This window comes from Sarcophilus harrisii, chromosome X (assembly GCF_902635505.1).
Source record: "Sarcophilus harrisii chromosome X, mSarHar1.11, whole genome shotgun sequence".
NCBI lineage: Eukaryota > Metazoa > Chordata > Mammalia > Dasyuromorphia > Dasyuridae > Sarcophilus > Sarcophilus harrisii.
In genome coordinates this window covers 62,906,589-62,927,924 of record NC_045432.1, presented here as the reverse complement: position 1 = coordinate 62,927,924, position 21,336 = coordinate 62,906,589, and the positions used below count along the sequence as shown (strand labels likewise).

The window sequence follows — 21,336 nt, the reverse complement described above, 5'->3', positions numbered from 1 at the left end:
TTTTTTGCTTTCTTGGGTAAAGTCATCCCATAAGATACTGATAATCTCCTCAGGTAGGAAACAGCAGGCTAGGTTTCTGAAATAGATAGGAGATCGCAGATCAACAATGAAACATCCAAACACTGAAAACAGAATTTGGATCATCACTAAGAAGTCATGTCACTTCACTCTTACCTGGTCAGCTCCAGACTTCCATAGGACAAAGGGATTTAGAAAGCTGGAAAGCTCATTTGATTTTCCATGGGGGAAATGAGGCCTGGAAGAAAAGAAGCCAGCATCTTACAGCATTTCCAGCACAGAGCTAGAAGGCAGCTCAGAAGTCATCCAATTAAATGACTTGTCTAAAGAGACACAGATGACCAAGACTTGAATCCAGATACTTCACTTTGACTGTTGGCCCTCTTTCCACATCCAAGACACTTTCCTTGATACCATAATCTCCTGCTTGTACTCAAGCGAAGTTTTCATTTTATTTTTGAGTTTTAGATGGAATCGAGAACTGGCTATGGAATGGAGAGTAAAAAAAGCACATCTCTTTTCATACCTAGCAAAGTGAAGCATAATACTGAACAGAAAAAAATGACGTTCAATAAATTGCCAACTTTGAGGATTTTGTTGCAAAAAGATTTGCATTTAATAGAAGATTTGACATGCAAGAATAATATCAGGTTAATATCAAAGGCTCATTACGGGGGACTCGGTAAAGACAAAGTGTTTAACTTTTTATACGTGGACATATATGTAAACTGTATGTCTGAAACTGTCATTAGTAATCGGGTAGCTAGAAAGAAAGATGGGGGCAGAGCTGAGTAGGATGTGATTCCTAAAAGCAGAACTGTGTAGGGAAAGGTAAAAGGGGTAATTACTGTATACAGGTGAGGTGCAGGAGAAAGAGGAGTTAGAAGGGAGAGGAGGGCAGGTAGTTCTGGAACGCTATTCTCATCAGGAATGGGTTGAAGAGGAAACAATACATGTCTATCTAGAAGTGTGTACAAGTCCTCTAAATTCAGAAATAAGAGAGTAAGAAGACAGGGAGGAGGAAGAGAATAAGGGAGGGATTTGTAGAGACAACCCTAATCATATCAAATGTGGATTGAAGAGAAAACAACCTATACATTTAGAAGGGGGAAAAGTCTTCTAAATATATAAAGAAATAAGATAGCAAGTCCCAATGGTATCTTTTCAGTGGACAACTTTTTAAGTGGTCCCCTCAGTCTTCTTTTCTCCCAGCAAAACATTCCCGGTTCCTTTAAGCAATCCTACAGCACAGAAGTGTCATCCTGGTGAGCCTCCTGCACACACAGTCCAGCTTAGCGGGGATCTGCCTGAACTGTGGCCTCCAAGGCTTAACCCAGGGACTGACACGGGGTCTGAGGAGGGCCAAGTTCAGAGGATCTACTCCAGCTACTGTCTCTTTATTCCTGGAAGCTAGACTCTCTCTGTCTTTCGCGTCTCTCTCCATCACTATGTTTCTCAGTCTCTATCTCTCTGTATCTATCTCTCAATCTCTATCTCCTTCTTTCTCTGTGTGTCTCTGTCTCTTTTTCTGTCTGTATCATTTTATCTGTGTCTCTGTTTCTCTCTGTGTCTCTGTGTCTCTCTTTCTCTCCATCTCTTTCTTTCTCCCTCTGTCTTTATCTCTCTCTCTCTGTGACTGTCTCTCTGTCTCTGTGTCTTTTTGTGGTACATGAATGTAACTGAATAATATGGTGCTGTTAAAAAATTGACATGTATGATGAATGCAAAGAAGCACAGAAATATCTCTGCAAACTCATTCAAATTGAAGAAAACGGAACCAACAAAACAATATCCACAGCAACCACAACAATCCCAACTAAAAGTACAGAGACACACACAAAATAATAAAAAGCAGACAGAACGCAATTTCAAAGATTAAGCAGAAATTCAAATCAAGAGGGATGAGAAGGCAAGTCTCATCTACCCCTTCATGGAGGTGGGCGGTCAATAGGTGTAACACAAGGCACAGGTTTGGGGAGTCCCCAATGAATTGATCATGGATGCCAACCCCCGCTCCCATTTTAATAGTATTTTATTTTTCCAAATACATGCAAAGATAGTTGTCAACTTTCGCCTTCACAAGACCTTTCATTCCAGACTTTTCCCCCTCTCTCCCCTTTCTCCAATATAGCAGGAAATCAGTTAAGAGCTTAAGCATGGAAGCAGCGCTTCTCTTAAAAAGCAGCTCCAAACTAACTTTATCCTTGTGACCTTCTTCAGATTTTGTTGCCGTTGTTGCTGTAGTTCAGTCCTGTCCAATTGTTCGTGACCCCATTTAGGCTTTTCTAGGAAAGATCCTGAAATAATTTGTCATTCTCTTTTCCAGCTCTTTTTACAGATAAGGAAACTGAGGTAAACAGGGTTAAGTGACTTGTCCACGGTCACACCTCCAAGAAGTCGGGGTATCTGCTAGAGAGATGGTGGACTTAAAGTGCCAAATGAATCAGACATTTTCAGATGTGGCCAATTGGAGAATGTATTTGTTTCTCTTCCAATATTTCCTATGAGGGATTTTTTTTTCTTTCTTTTTTTAATTGCTCAGTGGTTGGGAGGTTGAGGCAGGGGCAGCTAGTCGATAAGCTAGTAAACATGGGTAGCACGCTTCATCTTTGGGCCTCAAAAATCATGGTTTGTCACTGTATTGATTAAAATTCTGAAGTTAGTTTTCTTTGTAGTGTTGTTTCATTGTACAAATTATCCTCCTAGTTCTAATCACCACACTCTGCATTAGTTCGTACCAGTCTACCCAGATTTGTCTGAACCAATCATTTCATCATTTCTTGTGGCCCAATAACATTGGATTATACTCATATATCAAAATTTGTTTAGCCATTTGTCGATATGTTGTCATCTCTCACTCCCCTGCCTAACCCTTGGCCCCAACTGGGTTGTTGTTCACTATTACAAAGAGACTTGCAAAAAGTACTTTTGTACATTAAAGTGTTTAACATTTCTATAGCACCTCCTGTGTGTCTGGTATACCACACAAACCACTTTTACAAATATTATCTCATTTGCTCCTCCGATAACCTTGGGAGCTAGGGGCTACTATCACCCCCATTTTACAGATGAGGAAGCTGAGGCAAACAGAGATTAAGCGGCTTGCTCAGGATCACACACAGATAACAAGTATCTGAGCCCAGGTATGAACACTTCACTCCAGCCGCAGTGCTCTATCCACTGATCCACTTAGGAAGACCCGTTCAAATATGGCTTCAGATACTGGGTGTGGGAGCATATGAAGATCATTTGACTTCTCAGTTTTTGTTTTCTTCATCTAAAAATGAAGACAATAAAGGCACCTACCCCCCAGGGTTATTCTGAGGATCAAATGAGACAAGGTGTCTAAAGCTCTTTGCAAATCTTAATGTGACATATAAATAATAGGCAGAATACTTAAGATATATTGGGCTACTTGCCATCTAGGGGAGGGTGTGGGGGAAGGGAGGGAAATTGGAACACAGGGTTTTGCAAGGGCTAATGTTGAAAAATTGTCCATGTCTATGTTTTGAAATATAAAAAGCTTTAATAAAAAATAACTATAGCTATTTACTAAATTGTGGAAAAGTCTATTTTTCCCCCTAGATTTAACAATTTTTTAAAAATTAAAAACTGACGTTGGATATTGCCCAAAGCTTTTGCAGCCTTGGTTGCTGTGATAGTTTTGTTTTTATTCTTTGCATCATTTATCTAGTTAATTATGTTAAAAGCATTCCATAGGTTGAATCAACCCTGCATTCCTAGTGGAATGGGTCTCAGAAGACCTAGGGGCAGGGGAAGAAAACCAAGTTGTTGTTGCCCACTAGAGCAGGTGCAGAGGGTTGGGGTCGAAGTACACAGGATGCCAAGAAGCTAGAGAACCGCTACATGTTTCTATTCCTTGTTTTGCTCAAAATTTGGTCAAAGGTTAAGTAGTAAACATCTCCCTGGAGAGTGTGCAACCCCGCCCCCTCCCTTCCCTATAAAAGACCCATCTTGGGCTACAGCCTTAGACTAGACGGTCCCTCTCACTCTTCTCGATGCCATGCTGCTTGATAGGCCCACAAGGCCTTTTCCTTGGAGAAATCAGACAAGTATACAGGTAAATCTTACCTCTGCAACCTGCTCCCCACATGGGTTAGAGTTTCTAATATGTTGTGGCAGTATCTTTGCTAACATTCTCTTTAAAATATTTGCGTTGATGTTCATGTTCCTATAAACTCTTTTTTCTCCGCTTTCTCCTTCCCTGATTCAGGTGTCAAATGCTCATTCGGTGTTATAGAAAGAGATTGGAAAGGGGCCCTTCATTTCTGTTTTTCCAAACAGTTCATGCTATATTAGGGCTTATCTTTCTTGGAATGTTGGAGACAATTCCCTTAAATAATCATTCGGACCTGGGCTTTTTTAAAAATTCATTTTGGCTTATTCAAGATAATTTTCTGATAGTTTTTTCTTTCAAACATAAATCTGGGTATTGTATGTTTTTGTGAGCATCGATTTATTCTCCAGTTTTACTTCTATTGGAATATATAATACAGCAGGAGTTTTGGATGACTTCATTTCTCATTCCCCTTTGAGGGTTTCACTTTGCATTCTGGGTATGAACGATTGGCTATCGTTAGCTAACTGTTCTACTTTGGTAGTTTTTTCCAAAACCCCCAAGTTTTATTTATCAATCCAATGCACAGTTTTTGCTTTCAATTTTATGCCCCTTTTTTCATTTCCAGAACGTCTTCTTGTTTTTAGTTAGGTTTTGGTTTGTTTTTTATTCTAGCTTTGAGTTACATGTTATATTGATTGATTGATACTTTGTATTTTGCGGATGGAATCCTCTAGTTCTCCGTGGAGAATTCAGCTGAATCCCATGGTTTTTGTTGTTGTTGTTGTTCGGTTTTTTATTTCACAGAGGGAGGGAATTTTCTAGTATTTTCTAAATTATTCTTTGACTCACAGTATCTTCTCTGTCGGTCGGGGTCCAGCTCTGCTTCAGGCCACGCCCTTCTGCGCGCTCTCCAGTTTATCCAAACGGCATCCAGGCCGCTAGGTAGCCCCCTCCCCCTCAGCCAGCCCCAAGCTTCATTTGCCTTCAAACTTTCCCAACATCCAGGTTGGAAAGCCCAGAGCGTGAGCCCCCGGGGAGCGGGAGGGGGCCCTGAGGAGGCTCCCACAGTCTCCAGCCTTACCCCCCCCCCCGTTCTCTCCTAGTTGTCCCTCTGTGAGGAGGTGGGGCCGCCCAGAATGGGAGGTGGGGGGAGAAGAGCTGTGCTGTAGGAGCAGTTTCCGAGTAGCAGAGGGCGCTGAGTGAGGCCGAGGGTGGGGGTGGGGGGGAAGAGAAAATTGTTTCAGTAATTGGGGTGGGGGGAAGGGTTTCGAGTAGCAGGAGAAAATAATGGAATAAACAGTTTGAACTCAAAATATGCTGCCGAAAGATAGTGGGGAGATGGGTTAGAGCAGTGGTTAAAGGAGAATTGTTTGCTTTTGGACCGCACGGGGGAAGGGTTTTTATGCTCAAGCACAAGTTCAGGCTTCAAAATATAATAAACCTGAGCTAAGATGAGGCTTCTAAAGAGTCTTTTTATGGACAGTATCACACCACAGTGAGAGAAATTTCTTTTACATATTACAATTTTGTACATTCTTTAAATTTAGGGACGTTTAAAAAACCAAAGATTCCTAATCCTTCAATGTCATAAAACTGGAACAGATTCTGTTAAATAGAATCATAGTCTCATATTCACTAAGGAGAGGAACTTAAACAGTCTCCGTATGTAAATAAGTCAATTTTGAAGTAGACATTGGGGCCGATCAAGAGGGCAGATTTTCATGTCATCAGGAAAATTGAGGAGGTGTTGACAATTGTGCTATTTTCTCTAGCTTTTTATGAGGAATGTTTGAGGCCTTAAATAAATTCTCGCAGGCCATGGGATAGGTTTTAGTCTGCTCAATAATCTCTTAACTAGGAAAAATGCTCCCCCCCCCAAACTAAGTAAAGGGAAATCTGAGATGAAAAATTATCATCATTAGTTTGATCATAGGAGTGCCGTGCAACTTGTTCACATAATTAAAATTTTACGTGTCTGCGTTAAAAATTTGGTTATGTACCTCTGCCAGAAACGTGCACCAGGAAAAGAAAACACTAATTACCATCAATGTTAAATTGCATGCAGTCTCACACCAGCTTGTTCCTGGTAACCCATGCCAAATGTCCATTTAATCAATTTGTTTCTCTTGGATCTTAGCTGTCCCATGTGACCATCTGATTCTTGGAAACATTTTTCAAAATTGGACCAAGCCTTATTCCCAAGGAAGCTCTGAAGATGCTCCTAGTAGATTCCTTAGCATGATACCAAGTGCTGGTAAAACCTGCTAGTGATTAGATTTAATCCAATTTAATTAAGGCCTAACATATTTACAGTCTTCAAGTAGTTCAGGTATTGAAAACAAGTAACCTTATTTCCAAAAGACATGAACTAAACTATAAGAACACTATATTAGGAACACGTAATTCCCCTGAAGGTTTAGAGAATTTCAATTTTTACATGAACACTTTGTATCTTTACCTGAACCCCGTACCTGAAAGGCTGTAATGCTATCTTCAGGCTGAAACAATCTTTTAAAAGAATCCATGACAGCTTGACTTCTAAAATGAGCCGTTTTGTTCCTTAATATGTTCAGCTAGAGACTTCAAAACAGGAAAATAAATGTGACTTTAAAATGTTTTTACAATACAATTTTATATGTCATTAATCTGATTTTGAGAATTGGTTCTTAACACAAAATCAAAATATATCTTCTAGGGAGTGTGGGGGGAATAGAGAAAGATAAAGAAAAAAAGTTTCTTCCTTTCCCCCCCCCAAAAAAGATCATATGTATGTTCAGTTGAACCTGAAGGATAGCCCATTGGTGTGATTGGGTGTTGGGCTTTAAGGGGAACTCCAAAAGGGCTGGGCTTCGAAATCGATTTCACGAGGTATCTCAAAAAAATTTGCAGGCTCAGGCCAATTTCCAAGTCAAGGGGCAAAGTTTATCGTAATTGTCCTGCCAGTTAAAATGGACTAAGTTCCAAAAGAAGTTAGCAAAGAACCAGAGACAAGAAGATACATTTACAGGAAAAAGTTAGAGAAACCAGGTGCTTCATGGCACTGTATGCTAATTTTATGGCTTACTGGTGGAGTTGATGAGTGGCCTGTTTCTGACTTTGTGTGCAAGTACAATACTCATAATTCTTGGGGGAGAAAGGGGAGAAGACCAGACTGGACTAGGTCAAGAGGCGGATGCTTAATTTTGTTCTGCACCTATATCAACATTAAGTATCTCAACATTGTTGCTCTTTATTCTGTTATCACTAACCAGCTGACTGTTATCTGACAACCAGCAGTATTTATAGCCATAGCATCCTGGTCAGATAGAGTAAAATGGGGCAAGATAATGTGGAAATAGATCTTTTCCAACTACATCACTCCCAAGGTCAGGTGGCCTTAGAGTCATTGCTACATCTTCCCTAGAAGGGGAGAGAGGGGGAGAGGGAGAGGGAGTGAGTGTGTGTGTGTGTGTGTGTGAGAGAGAGAGAGAGAGAGAGAGAGAGTGAGTGTGTGTGTTGGGGGGGAACAATCTTGTTCTTAACTATCTTCAGGTTTGAAAGAAAAAATAGATACACATGGATATTTTCTAGAAATCATGTTTGCTTGTCCTTTTGTCTTCCAAATAGAAACATTTAGAAGGTAATTACATACATAACAGTGATATATATATATTTTCATCTTTATATCCTAGATCTTAGAGAAAACATTCTAATCTTGTTGCTTTCCTAAAGTGAAGTTTACTACTCCATTAAAAGTTTAAAAACTTCCATAAACTTTGAAACATTTTTTCATGTCACATCTTTGTTCTATCTGCCTGCCTTGTCCTATATAGATACAGACATGTATATAGCTATATGTTAGCTGCCTGGTACAACACAGAAATGTGTGATCATGTACAAGGGAACAGAGAGGGCAAACAGAACAATTTATTTACCTAGTTTTGCTTAGCTTAGGAAATGAAACAAATCGTGTGAGGGATATAGAAGACCCTTACCCAAAATGATGACTCAGAGATCACTCAGTAGAAGGCAGAAAAGTTGTTTATTAAAAATGGATGAGCCGTCCTCCCGCGAGATAAGAAAGAGAAAGCTCCTGGTAGGAGGGCTAGAGAAGCAGTAAAGATACATAGCTTTTATACAAGAGATTACATCACAAGAGAGCATTGAGAAGGAGGGGAGGCATCTAATTGGTTGTTGCTATTCAGAGAGAGTGGAATGGAAAGTTTCTGTTTCCCTGAAATCTCCTGATTTCCTGATTTCTAGGAAACAGAAAATCAGGCCTTCAGGCTTAAGCAAGCAGATAGTAGTCAAGCTAATAGACTGAATATCGATAAATATCAAATACCAATAAATGCCATCAGCTCAGGTTAAGTAAATATGTTTCTAGCTGGCCAAGGCTCAAGTAAATATGAGCCTGCACATATTATACTGGTCATAGGGGAAACACAGAAATAATGAAAATAAAATACAGAAAAAGAATTCAGACATTCCCGTAAGATCTTCTTCACCTTATCTCTCTATTCCACACAATACCAAATTCAAAAAAAAAAAAAAACCAAAAGTAAAAGATTTAAGACCTTTCATATTTGCATTGTATTGTAATTCAAAGATGTTTGAGTATTGTAAAAAGGTTTATCATTTACAAAAACAACTTTTATACTTCACTCATCTAGTTATGGAAAGTTAATATGAAAGAAAGGAGGCGGCACATGGTCATATTGATACCAAGACTGTCCTTTCAAGAGAGAGGACTGGGAACTGAGTGTGGATCACAACATAGTATTTTCACACTTTTGTTGTTTCTTGCTTGTATTTTCTTTTCTTTCTCATTTTGTTCCTTTTTGATCTGATTTTTCTTGTGCTGCATGGTAATTGCAGAAATATGTATAGAACAATTGTACATATCTGACATATATTGGATTACTTGCCGTTTTGGGGAATGGAGTAGGGGGAAGGGAGGGAAAAATGGAACACAAGATTTTGCAAGGGTGAAAAGTTGAAAATTATCCATGCATATGTTTTGAAAATAAAAAATAATAATTAAACAAAAACACAGTAGATATACCAACAGGTGAAAACATACGTTTTACTATGTTTAAGCACAGGTTCAGGCTTCCACAAAAAATGCATAAATATTAGTATTGTAAAGAGAATTTTGAAGACAAATTGATGTCAGAATGACAGAAATAATTATTTTACATATTGTAATCTTCAACATTTATTTGTTGCAGTTTAAGCAAATTAAAAGATGGAAATCTGTTGTGAACGTTGAACAAATCTATATAAACAGGGCCCTAATCTTATGTGTTGCCTAAGGAATGAAATTTAGTTAAGGAGGCTCCATAGGTAATTAAACTTCCTGACTAGAATCAATGACTTTGATACCCAAATAATGAAAAAAAATCTAAAAATCAAAAATAAATTATCACATCATTTCAAGTCATCGTCTTTGTTTCTCTGCAGGATATCATCTCTGGAATGGGCTCTACCTCTCTGACAACAGAAGGGCCAGTGGAAAAAGCCATAACCCCTGGACCAAAAGACAGGGATTGCATCACCTTCTCAACTTGGAGCCTGGGGATATATGATGATGGCAATGACACCTACATGTCATGGGTGCTGCCCGAGTGAAGCCTGATCTGTCCCTGATGTCCCCATAATGTCCATTTAGGAACAAAAAACACCTGATTGCCCTTCCCTAGTTTCTTAGGGAAATGGAGGTAACTGGTAGCATCTAGAAGTGTATGGAGCCCAGCCTAAGCTTCCTCCTTAGCTGATCCCCTAGCAGTCTTGAGATTACAGACTTGGACTATGCTCCTCCCTCCTGCTTGACCCTTTCCCACACCTTTTTAAGTGGGAGCTTCCAATCCACGGGGCCCTCCGGGACAATGGCCTCTGCTCAGCCAAACTCTGAGCCATTCTTGGAAGCCCTTTTGATGTCAGGTTCGAAGTAGCTGAACCCTGTATTGTTCTAAGTCCCCCCTGATAACAGGAACCTAAAGTGACACTTGACGTCCAGGGCCCCCAGCCTTTGTCCATACCTAATCCGTGCTCACCCTTTTTATCGCTTCTCCAAGCTTGGAGCTTGGAATGGACGGTGATGGCTTGGGGCCCTCTGGACAACGCATCCTTGTCAAGTAGAACTTGAGCTGTCTCCCGATGTCTCTATGATGTTGTTGTCAAAGCACATAATGGGTGGATGGAATTTCAGCAAGGAAATGGAAGTAACCAGTATCTAGGAGATACTGGATCTAGGAGAAGTATATGGCACCCAGCCTAGGGATTCCTCCTTAGCTGATCCCCTAGCAATCCTGAGGATTGACTTGGATCAAAGTTTTCTTCCCTAATCCACCTTTTCCAAATACCTGCTGATTCCAGCATGGCAGATCATCAGCCCCCCCCCCCCCCCTTCACAGGTGAGAACAGAGATTTAAGCTTTATGGTTCCCACCCTATGGTCATTATTGAAAATGATTCTGGCAGCACAGGGTTTGATAGTGTTTGAAAGGCCAGATTTGGATGGGTAGGAGCTTCACTGATTCCTGCCTGTGTGGTCAGGCTAGGCTGTGGAAAAAGTAGCATGTGTCACTTACACAGTTGTCTATTCCTGCTTCTCCTTCCCTGAATATTGTGCATTTAAAAGTAATGGTTTCTTGTGTCTTTTGGGTCCTTACTCTGGTGACTGGGAGACACTGCTGACAAAGGAATGGGAAATAGGATAGGGCCCCTTCTGCTGCTAAATGAAAGCATTGTAGCTATTTGACATATATGAGGCAGGGATGTTCATATTCTTTTAATGGTGCTTTACTATTGCAGCGACCTCTCACAGTGTGTTGCCCAATGTGCTCTCTGGGCCTAGGCTTTTACAGTGGCCCCAATAGCTGCCTTTTGTTTGTTGTCTACAGGAACCACTTTGATGCTGTAATATTTACATTTGTTCCAACAAATCTAAGGTGGTTAAGATATGAGAAATTGGTAAAAGGGGAAAATATTTGCAGCAAGCTGACAAATGTCCCACTCACTGCTGGTTATATCAACTCTCCGATCAAAACCATTCCATTTTTTTTTAACAAAGTAAGTTCATTTATTTGAAGTACTGTTAATCTCAAGTGTTCAGTCTCAATGAAACAATAGCCCCTGGTAAAACCTGGAAAAATAGAACCCATCATCATCCTGCAAAAACACCTCCCAAGTGGAACAAGTCTGGAGATGTATTGCACCCCTTCTCTTTTTGCATTTGGTGTCACTTACACATGTGACAGACGAATAATAAGTTTCACATTCAGTCTTCTGGACTCCAGGTTTTCATTGCATTAGTCAGGGTTCTAAAGTATTTGCAAATCTGTTTGTCTCTACAATGTTGCTCTGCATGAGGTGTCCCGGTTGTCATTCCGCTCTGCATCTATAGAGATCTTTTTAGATTGTGCCAAAACTTTCCATTTCATCATTCGTTAAGGTAAATGATGTTTCATGACATTCATATGCCATTTGTTGTTCAGCCTTTCTCCAATGAGACACCCCTTCCCCCACATAAGTCTTCCATTTTTGTGGGGTATATTTTTGTGCATCTGGATCCTTTTCCTCTTTCCTTGATCACTTTTAGGGTATAGGCCTCATAGGAACATGGCTGACCCATTTGAGAATTTTGGGGCTGAAGCTTTAAATCCGTTTGTAGAAAAGCTCAACTGATCCACAGCGCCACCACTGTTTGTCCTTTTTTTGTCCTCTTTGCTAATCTAATGGGTGTCAGGTAGAATCTCGCGTTGCTTTAATTTGCTTCCGTTTGATTATTTATGATTCAGAGGATTGTTTTATCACTTGGATTTACTTTCTTTAAAAACTGCCTGTGCATATCTTTGTACCACTTACTTATTGGCAAATGTGTCTTGAGTTTTTAAAGGGGAATCATTTTTTCAAATATCTGCGATTTGAAATTTATTAGAGTAAATTTATTAGGAAAGAACTTTTCCCTGTTTACCAATTTTCCTATTAATTACATGGAATCAGTTGTGTTCCTCATCTTCATTGCACTCAGCAACTGAGGCAGACATATTTTCATCCACTCAAAATTTTGCTTCCCTGTCTAACCTCCTTCCAGGTCTGTGTGAGTGGGAAAACAAACCTACAGAAGTGGAGAAGGGGGAGCAGAACCTGCTGACCTGCTCTTGGGATAGGAGTTCCCCCCCCAAGACTTATGGAATTTCTCCTGTTTTGTTGAATACTAGGATGACAATTATATCTAACTGTGTTCTTATTTGTGTCTTTCCAGGATCAGTTTTGGAACGGGACACCCTGTGGAGGCACAGGGGGACCAGCAGGACCTTTGTAGTCAGGCATTTTAGGATGATCTTAGGGATCAGTAAAATAAAATCTTGTTTTTTAACTCAGCAGAAATTCTTGTGGTTGCTGTAGTAGTGGTTTGAAATTTTCAATGAAACACAAAGTGTTTCAAAATGTGTTTGGGGCAGCTAAGAGCTGGAGTCTTGTTTGTGGAACGTCCTAAAGAAAGTTGTCACTGGACTGAAGAGTATGTGGCAGAGAATATGGTGTGAGAGGACTGGAAATTTAGGACAGGGATAGGTTAACAAAGGGTTGTTTTCCCCTCCCGTGCTTCCTTCTGTATCTCCCCACCCAGGCTGTTGCTGTCACCAGCTACAGCCTCCCTCCCCCAGCAGCCTCTACCCTGTTTCTCTTTCAAGCACCAGGTTCAGGATGTCCAGCAGTGTAATGCTGGAAAAACTGAGGCAGGAGAGAGATTAGAGTTTTCAATATTTTATTAATTGGAGAGTATAACTGACTGGACAGGACTCTCGTCTCAAATTATCCAGTCAGATAAAGATATACTGGGACCACGGAATCCATGTTGGCCCCAGGGCTGGAGGAGACTGTCATAGCCAGTAGTCAGCCTCCAGCAATGAATAGGAGAAACCCAGCTTCTTAAATATCCTTTAGAAACAAAGAAGCGCGGGAAAACTTGTTAGGTTGGGGGGAGACCATAAATCCTAAAAGCCCAGAGACAGGATGTCTGAATACCCAGAGATAAAGATGTCAGTGAGGTCTTGAGGGATATTGTAAATTCTTGAGGACAGGGAAAAGTCAGGAGGTCTGCTCTCTTGTTTATCTTGCTAACAATTTATAACCTTAGAGTAAAGGGTTCCCAATCTTAATGGACCAGAAGGGGAGAATTTACTTAGACAAGGGAAACTAGTGCAGGGAAACTGAGTCAGGACAGGTAAAGAGAACTGTGGCATAACAGCAGGATCATTTTATTTGGGAGCAGCAGCAGACTCGCTACCATCAGTTAATTGGCCACAAAGAAATGCTCCCTCCTCACAGCTGCCACCATGAGGCCCTCTGTGACTACATGGCTGTGACCCTGACCCGATTAAACCCCTCCTGCATCTCATCCTCACATTCTGGGGTACTCCTGGCTATTCCTCACATAAGATAGTCCTCCTGACTTTGTACACAAAGGCAAAAATGTCTATGTCTATGTATAGAAGATGCATATTTCAGGACTTGGCTCAAGGGTGATTTTTTTTAGACCTTTACCAAGAGGTTTCTTTCCTCCCCACCTACCCCCCAGCTACTATTGCCTTCCTTAACCTGGAAGGTTATCTCTCATCTCTAACCTAGTAGGTTATCTCTCATCTCTAACCTAGTTTGAGTCTCTTGGCCACCCCATTAAGAAGAAAGTTTCTTGAGGGCAGGCACTGTGTTTACATTTCCTATGGAGAAGAATCAGTTCATTACAAATAATAAACTGATCAGTGGTCTCTCTTCATAAACAAAGACTAAATAAAACCATGGAAATGTTTAATGCTAATTTGCTTAAGTACCTTTGGAAAAGGAGGTCACCTGACAGATAATAAAATTCCTACCTTAGTGAATAATGAGCCAGTGAGTTAAAAATTTTGAGCTCCTGTAAGATGTGAGACATTCCTCTGCCTTCAGCAAAAAGGAAAGCCATCCATCTATCCGGATCCCTATGGTTGATCCCAATGAGCTGGATCACCCTGAATCCTAATGGAGGATCCAAGAATCCGGGTTTCTGAAGGCAAAATGCACCTAGATTAGGTTCTATTTATAAGGTCTAGTGGGGTGGGGTCCTACTCCTCAAGATCACAGAGCAGGGAATGGGAGCATCTGGACAATTGAATTTGTGAACAATGTCCTTCACAGCCTAACAGAAGGGCTAGTCCCAGTTTGAGGAAACAAAGGGAAAAACCTCAATTCTAATTTAATTGTTTATATAGTTTATCTTACTCTGTATCTCCAGCCCTTAGTACATAGCTTGTCACATGTATAGGAAAACCTGAATAAAGCCTTGTGTGATGATGATCTATAGGATTCTAATTTGTCAAAAAAAGAAAAAAAATTTAGTCCATCTCAATGACAGCTTAATTCTTTCTGGCCACTAATGCTTTTGTAGGTACTAACCATCTGTCATTATCTGAGATAATGGTAAGAATCACACCTTAGTTCTGGTTCCAAAAATGAGACTTTTATCCAGTTCTCTCTTTCTTCAATAATTTATACAAAATTGGCTGTGCCTCAGCAGTCAATCCTCAATGGTTTCAGTGTCTGGTGACCTAGAACTTGACCAGGTGCTCTCTGCCCTTCTTCCTATTCCTCAAAACTTCACAACTACAATGTCGCAAACCAGCTCAAGTGACCACATGGGGTATATATATCTCTATCCTGAACACTTCCGTCTCTGTCATTTCTGAAAGATGATCCTTGAGTCTGTTAAAATATTTCTCATGGAGGGCAGAAAGGTCACTCCCCCAAGGCTGCCCATTCTGCTCAGGCCCATAAGCTCCTTGGGGCCCGGGGAAAACCCAAAAGGGGGGGAAAAGGGGGGGCCAAAGGGGTGGGTAGGGGTTTCCCCCTCGAAGGGCCCGTCCCCGGGGGGGGCCGGGGGGCCCCGGGTGGGATTTTGGGGAGGGGGAATGGGTTTTTCGGGTCTCCAAAGGGAAGGGGGGGCCCGGGGGGGCCCCTTTGGGGGGGGCCCCGGGCCCGGGGGCCCAAACCCGGGAAAGGGGGCCCGGCGAAGCCCCTCCTTTCCCGGGGCAGGCCGGGCCCCCCGGGGGGCGGGGGAAACCCCACGGGGAAAAAGGTCCCGGTAGGGGGTTCCCCAAAGCGAGGGGGAAAAGGGGGAAAAGGTTTGGGCCCAAACCCCCGTTCAGGGGCCCCGGGTCCTCAGCCCCGGGGGTTTGGGAATTTCCCCAAATGGGGGGGCCCGGGTCCCGGCCGGGTTCCAAAAAGCCCAAAAACCCCCTTTGAAAAGTTGGGAAGGCCCCCAAGGGAGGGGGGGCCCCGTTTGGCCCGGGGAAACCAGGGGGGTAAAGGGGTAAAGGCCCAAATTAAAAGTCCCAAAGGGAAAAAAAGGGCCCTGGGCCACTCCTTGAAAGCCCGGGAGGGAAACCGGAGGGAAATTCCCCTTGGGGGCCCCCGGGGGGCCCCAGTTTTGGGCCCCAGGCTGGGGGTTGGGAAATCACCCTGGGGGAGGAAAATGGGAACCGGGGCCCCCCCCCCGGCCCACCCCCCAAAAAAATCCCGGGGAAGAGGGGGAAAAATGGCCTTTGCCGGGCCCCAAAGGGGAAAGGGGGTAGGGAAGCCCAGGGAGGGGAAAGGAGGGGGGAAATACCCCCGGGGGGGAAAAAGGGGGCCCAGGGGGGAAAGGGGGGGGGGGGGGGGCCCCAAAACCCGGGGCTCCCCCGGGGCCAAAGGCCCCAATGGGCCGGGTTTTTCCCCTTTTGGCCCCAGAGACCCCTTTTTTGGGATTTCCCCGGAAGGATTGGGAAGGGCCCCCCAAAGGGGGGGGCCTTACCTGGGATTTTTAAAACCCCTCGAAACCCCTTTGCGCGGCCAACCAAGGTTTAAAAAGGGAAAAGGGGGGTTTTCCCTGGGGAAAAGGGTGGGGCTTTGGGGCCCGGGGGGCCCGGGGAAAAGGGCACCCGGGGTTTCGGGGTCCCGGCCCGCCCGGGGCGTTGGGGGTTTAACCCTCCACCCGGTAAAGGGGAGCCCGGGCCGGGACCCGGCCCCTGGGGGGGAAAGGGGCCAAAGTTTTCCCAAACCTGGGGGGGGCCCGGGGAAAAGAAAAAAGGGGGGAACAGGGGCTAAATTTTTGCAAGGGGGTTTTCCTCCGGGAAAAAGGGGGCCCCGGGAAAGGCCCGGGGGGGAAAAATTTGGGGGGGAAATGACGAAAATTGGTGCCCGCCTAAAGGGGGAAAAGGGAGCAAAAGGGGGGCAAAAAAGGCCCGGGGAGAAAGGTTTCCCCTTTTGAAACCCGGGTTCGGGCCCGAATCCCAGTCGGGCCGGGGGCCCCGGGGGCCCCGGGGGGCCCACAAAGGGGCCGGCCGGGGTCCGGCCCAAAGGAAAAGGGGGGGTTTTTCCCCCAAGGTCCCGGAAAGGAGGGACCGGTTTTCGAAAGGGGGCTCTTGCAAAGCCTTTCCGGAAAAAACCCCCTTGGGGGCCCGGGGGAACCCGGGGCGGGGGGCTAGCCGGGGGGGAATAAAACCCCCGGGGCAGGCCCAGGGGAACCCCCCGGGGGGGGATGAAATGGGTTGGGAAATCTTTTCCCCTTAAGGCCCGGGTCCCCCCACCCGGGGTTTCGGGAGGGGGGGGAAGGGGGAAAAGGGGGGATAAGGGGCCCGGTTTCAAAAACCCCCCTGGGAAAAGGGGAAAAAGAAGGGGTTAGCGGCCCTGGTTTCCCGGGGAAGGGAGCCGGGTTCCCAAGGGGAAAAGGGAAAATTTAAACCTGGGGCCCCGGCAGGGGGCCCCGCCCCGGTCGCAAATAAAAGGAAAGGCATTTCCCGGCCCCCCTTACTGGGGGGCCGGGGGGACCCCAGGGAAAAAAGGACCCCAACCAAACCCCCCGGGTTCCAGGCCCCTTTCCCCTGGGGGGAAATTTTAAAAGGGCCGGGGCCAAGGAACCAAGGGGGCCGGGGCCCGGGGGGACGGGGTGAGGGGACCCCCCCCCAAAAGTCAAGGGCCAACAGTTCCCAAAACCTTTTTCCCCGGGGGAAGGGGAAAACCCAAAAAAAAGGGCCCTCCCCCCAGTTCCTGCAGGGGCGGGCCCCGGGTTTGGGGACCCCCCGGGGAATCCCCCCCAGGGGAAGGGCCCCCGGGACCCATTGGGGTTTGGCCGGGGATAAAATAGGCCGGGCCCCCTCCCCAAGGGGGCCGGGGGGAAGTCACCCCAAAAAGGGGGGAAAAGGGGCCCGGGGGGCAAGGGGGCCCCCTTGGGGGACGGGGCACGGGCCTCCCCCTTTAAAGGGGGAACCAAGGGGAAAATAAAAGGGAAAGGTTAAAAGGGGGGGCCCCCCCGGGGCTGGGGAAGAGGGAAACCCCGGGCCCGGGGGGAAAAGGGGGGGAGGGGGCCCCTTTCGGTTTTCTCCCCCCTGTTGGGGGGGCCCCCCGGGGAAAAGAAATAAAGGGGGCCCTTTCCCCCCCAATGGGGTTTTTCCCCGGGGAGGGAAATAGGGGAGGGGGCCCAAAGGGGGAAAAACCCAAAGGGGAAGGAAAGCATGGGGGCCCGGCCCCCCTTTGGGGGGCCCCCAAAAAAAGCAAAATGGGGGGGCCCCCGGCCCCAAAAAAGGCGGGGCCCCCGCCCTTTCAAAACCCCAAGGGGTGTCCAAACCCTCCAGGGATTCCCAAATCGGAAGGGCCCAGGGGGGAATTGGGAATGGGTTGGGCCCCCCTTTCAGGGCGGCACCCCTTTGGGGGTTTCCAAAACACCGGGAAGGGGGGGTTTAAAGGGCCGGGGGGCCCAGGGAAAGACGGTAAGGGGCCGAAATCCCAAGGAAGGGGGGGCAAATTTTAAAGGGGGGGGAAAAAAAAGGCCCCCCAAAAAAGTTCCCCTTTCCCCGGGCCCAGGGAGGGGAAACCCAAGGGCGGAAAAAACCGGGAGGGCCCCCGGGTCCCAAGGGGGTTTCCGGCCCCAATGGGGCCCAAAAATGGGAAAAAGGGGGGGGAACCCCTTTGCCCTTTTCCCCCCCAAGGGGGGAAATCCCGGGGGGGGACCCCCGGAAAGGGGGCCCCTACCCGCCTTTTGGGAAAAAGGGGGGGGGGGGTGAAAAATCGGGGAAAAAGGGGGGGAAAACCCGGGTCCCGGGGGAAAAGGGGAAAGGGGGGGGGGAAAACCCAAAGCAAGGGGCCAAGGGGGGGAAAATTGGTACCCCCTGCCCCTCAACCCAGGGGGACCCCGGGCCGGGGAAAGGCCCCAAAACCCCGGGGGGGAGGAAACTTTCCCCCAATTTTTCAGAAAGGTTCCTCCCAAACCCTCCGGGGAAGTTTCAGGAAAGGCCCGGGCCGGGCTTCCCGGGGGGGGTTTTTTCTTTCAGGGGGTCCCTTTGGTTTGGGGGGTTTCCTTTCCCCCGGGAAAGGGGGTTGGGAACCGGGGGGAATCCTTTGGGACTCCCTCCCCAAGAGGGCCGGGGGGGGCCCCTGGGGGGAAAAAGGGTCAGCTTTTCCAAAGGGACAGGCCAGCCCTCCGGGGCCCTTAAAAGGGGGGGGGAAAAAAAACCTGGTCTCCCGGGTGGCCCCCAAACCCAAAAGGGGGTCCCCTGGGAAGAGGTTTGAAAGAGCGGCTTTCGCCGGGATCTGCCCTTCGCCCGGGGGGCCCGGGGGGGTCCCCTTTTTACCAAACCCCGGCCTTGGGGAAGGGGTCCATTCCCCGAAAGGGGTCCCAAAAAAAAAGGAAGGGGAAAATGGGGATTTAAACCCCTTTGGAAGAAAAAAGGGGTTTTCCTCCCAAACAAGGGGGAAAAAAAAAAAAAGGAAAAGGGGGGGGGGCCCCCAAATGGGGCAGAAAAGGGCCCCCCCTGCCGGCTACCCCCCAAGGGGCCCCAAGGGGGGGACCCCGGGGGGAATTTGGGGGGGTTTTTCCCCTTTGGGAAGGGGGGGAAACCCGGGGGCCCGGGGAACCCCAAAGGGGGGCCCCGGGGGCGCTTGCCCCCCAGCCGGGGGTGGGGGGCCCGGCTGGGGGGTCCCAAGGGGGGGGGCGGCCCCCCGGGTCAAAGGGGGGGGGGGAAAAGAAAGGAAGGGGCGAAAACCCCGAAAATCTTCCCCTCCCAGGGAACGGGCTTTTCCCGATTTCCCAGGAAATTAAAGGGGCCCCCAGGAAATTTGCCCACAGGGGTGACATTTTTGGGGTGGGGAAAAATCCCGGGGCTTCTTAAATTTTCCAAGGGAAAGAAACCAAAAAAGGGGGGGGAGAAAAGTTTCCAACTTTTGGGAAAAGGTCCTTTGCCCCAGAAGGGGGAAATCCCCCGGGGAAAAGGGGAATTAAGGGGGCCCAGGGGAAAACCGGGAGGAGGAAATAAAAGGGGGGAAACCCCGGTGCCTAAAGGGGGCAAGGGGAAAAATGGTTTAAAACCCCCTTTGGGGAGGGAAAAAATGGGGGCCGCAGGTTTTCTGGGAACCGGGGTTTTGGGGAGCCCCCCTTTTGGGACCCCTAAAGGGGGGAAAGGGGTTTGGGAAAAAGGCTGGGGGGACCCGGGGAAACCAGTTTCCCTTTAAAGGGGGGGGGCCCCGGGGAAAAGGGGGGCCCAGCTCGTAAAGCCCCGGGCCCCTGGGGTCCCCAAAAGGGGGAAAAAATCCCGGGGCCCTGGGCCCCCGGGGGGGGAAAAAAAAGGGGAAAAAATTTTAGGGGGAAAAGGGGGTTTGGGTTTTTCCCCCCTTTTGGGCCATAAAGGGACCCCTGGCTCCGGGGTTTCCAAAAAAAAGGGGGGGGGGGAAAAAACGGTCCGGGTTAAAAATTTTGAGCCCGTTTGCAGGTTTTATGGTCCCCCCCTAAAGGGAGGGGCCCGGGGGGCCAAAGTAGGGAGGAAGGCCCCGGGGGGCCACCCCAGGGGAAAAATGGTTAAAATGGGATTGGCAAAAGGTGGGTTTTTAAAAAGCAGGGCCAAGGGGTAAAACAAACCCCCGGCCCGGGGGCCCAAGGGGTTGGGGCCTGGGGGGGCCCTTGGGTGGCGATCCCCTTTCCCAAACCCCCCCTTGCCGGGGGTCCCGGTTTCCCTGGGGGGGGTTTTTCCCCTTTTTTAGGAAAGGAACCCAAAGGGAAGGGGTTTCCAAAGGAAGTCCCTGGGGAGGGGGCGGGGGTTTCCGGGCTTTTCCAGGTTCAGGAAGGGACATCCCAGGGAATCCCGGCGAAAAATTTTTGGCCAAAAATGGAACCCCCCCAAAAAAAAAACCCGGAAAGGTGCTCCCGGAAAGCCCCCGAGGGCCGGAATCCCGGGGGAGGGGTTTAAAGGGTTTCCCGGGGAACCCACCCCCGGGGTCAAATTTTGGGGCCCTCCCTTTTTTCCGGGTTTTTCCAACCTTCCTGCTTTCAAGCCCGGGGAAAGCCCCAAAAAGGGGAATCCCGGGGAGTGGCCCCCCCGGGGGTTTAAAAAAGGTAAAAATCCCTTTTAAAAAAATGGAAAAAAATGGTTAGGGAAAACCCAGGGCAAAGTCCCCTTTGCCCGGGGGAAAAAAGGGGAAACAAACCCCCGGGATAAACCCCCGGAAAATTTTTGGGACTCCTTTTTCTCCAGGGGGGAAACCCGGGGTGTCCCAAACCTCGGGCGGGTGGGGGCTTAGTGGGTTGGGACCCGGGGACGGGGAAAGGGCCGGGTTTCCGGGAAAATTTAAGGTTAAGGGCGGGTTTGGGGGGATTTTGGGGCCCGGGGGTTTTGGGGGCCCCTTTTGCTTTGGGGCCATTTTGCCCTAGCCTTTTTCATTTGGCCCGGGGGGGCCCGGGTTTTGGGGTAGGGCCAGGGGGGGAAGGTTTCCCCCGGGAAAAAAGGGGGGAGGCCAGTGGGGCCCCCGGGGGGGGGAACCCCCCAAAAACAGGGAAAAAAAAAAAGGCCTATTGGGGCCCCTTCCCCCGGGGGCCTTATTGGGGGGTTTTTTTAAAAAAAGGAAACGGGGGAAAGGGGAAAAAGGGGGAAAAAAAGGGTTTCTTTTTTTTTGGAAGGCATGTTAAAACCCAAAGGGAACCCGGGGGGGGGGCCCCCCCGGGGGGGGAGGAAAGGGGCCCTCCCTCCGGGCGGGAAGGGGCAAAAGGGGGCCCCGGGGAGGGTAAAGGGGTCAACCCCCAGGGACCGGGTAGACCCCGGGCCCCAAGCCTTAAACTTGGCCCCTATTTGGCCCCCTTTTGCCCCCTTTGGTTTTTCTTTTTGTTTTTTTTTTTTGGTTTAAAGGGAATTTTTGTTTTTCAAGTTTCCCTTTTTAGGGGAGGATTTGGGAAAACCCCCCAAAAAAGAAGGGGGG

General features: G+C 47.3%; 1 long non-coding RNA gene across 1 annotated transcript; it reads left to right on the top strand.

The window, feature by feature from the left end:
* The first annotated feature begins 4,022 nt into the window (after positions 1 to 4,022).
* On the top strand, positions 4,023 to 9,575 carry LOC116420281. The gene is made up of 2 exons (XR_004230590.1): positions 4,023 to 4,099; positions 9,542 to 9,575. It is a non-coding gene; the product is annotated as an uncharacterized LOC116420281 (long non-coding RNA).
* Positions 9,576 to 21,336: the final 11,761 nt, after the last annotated feature.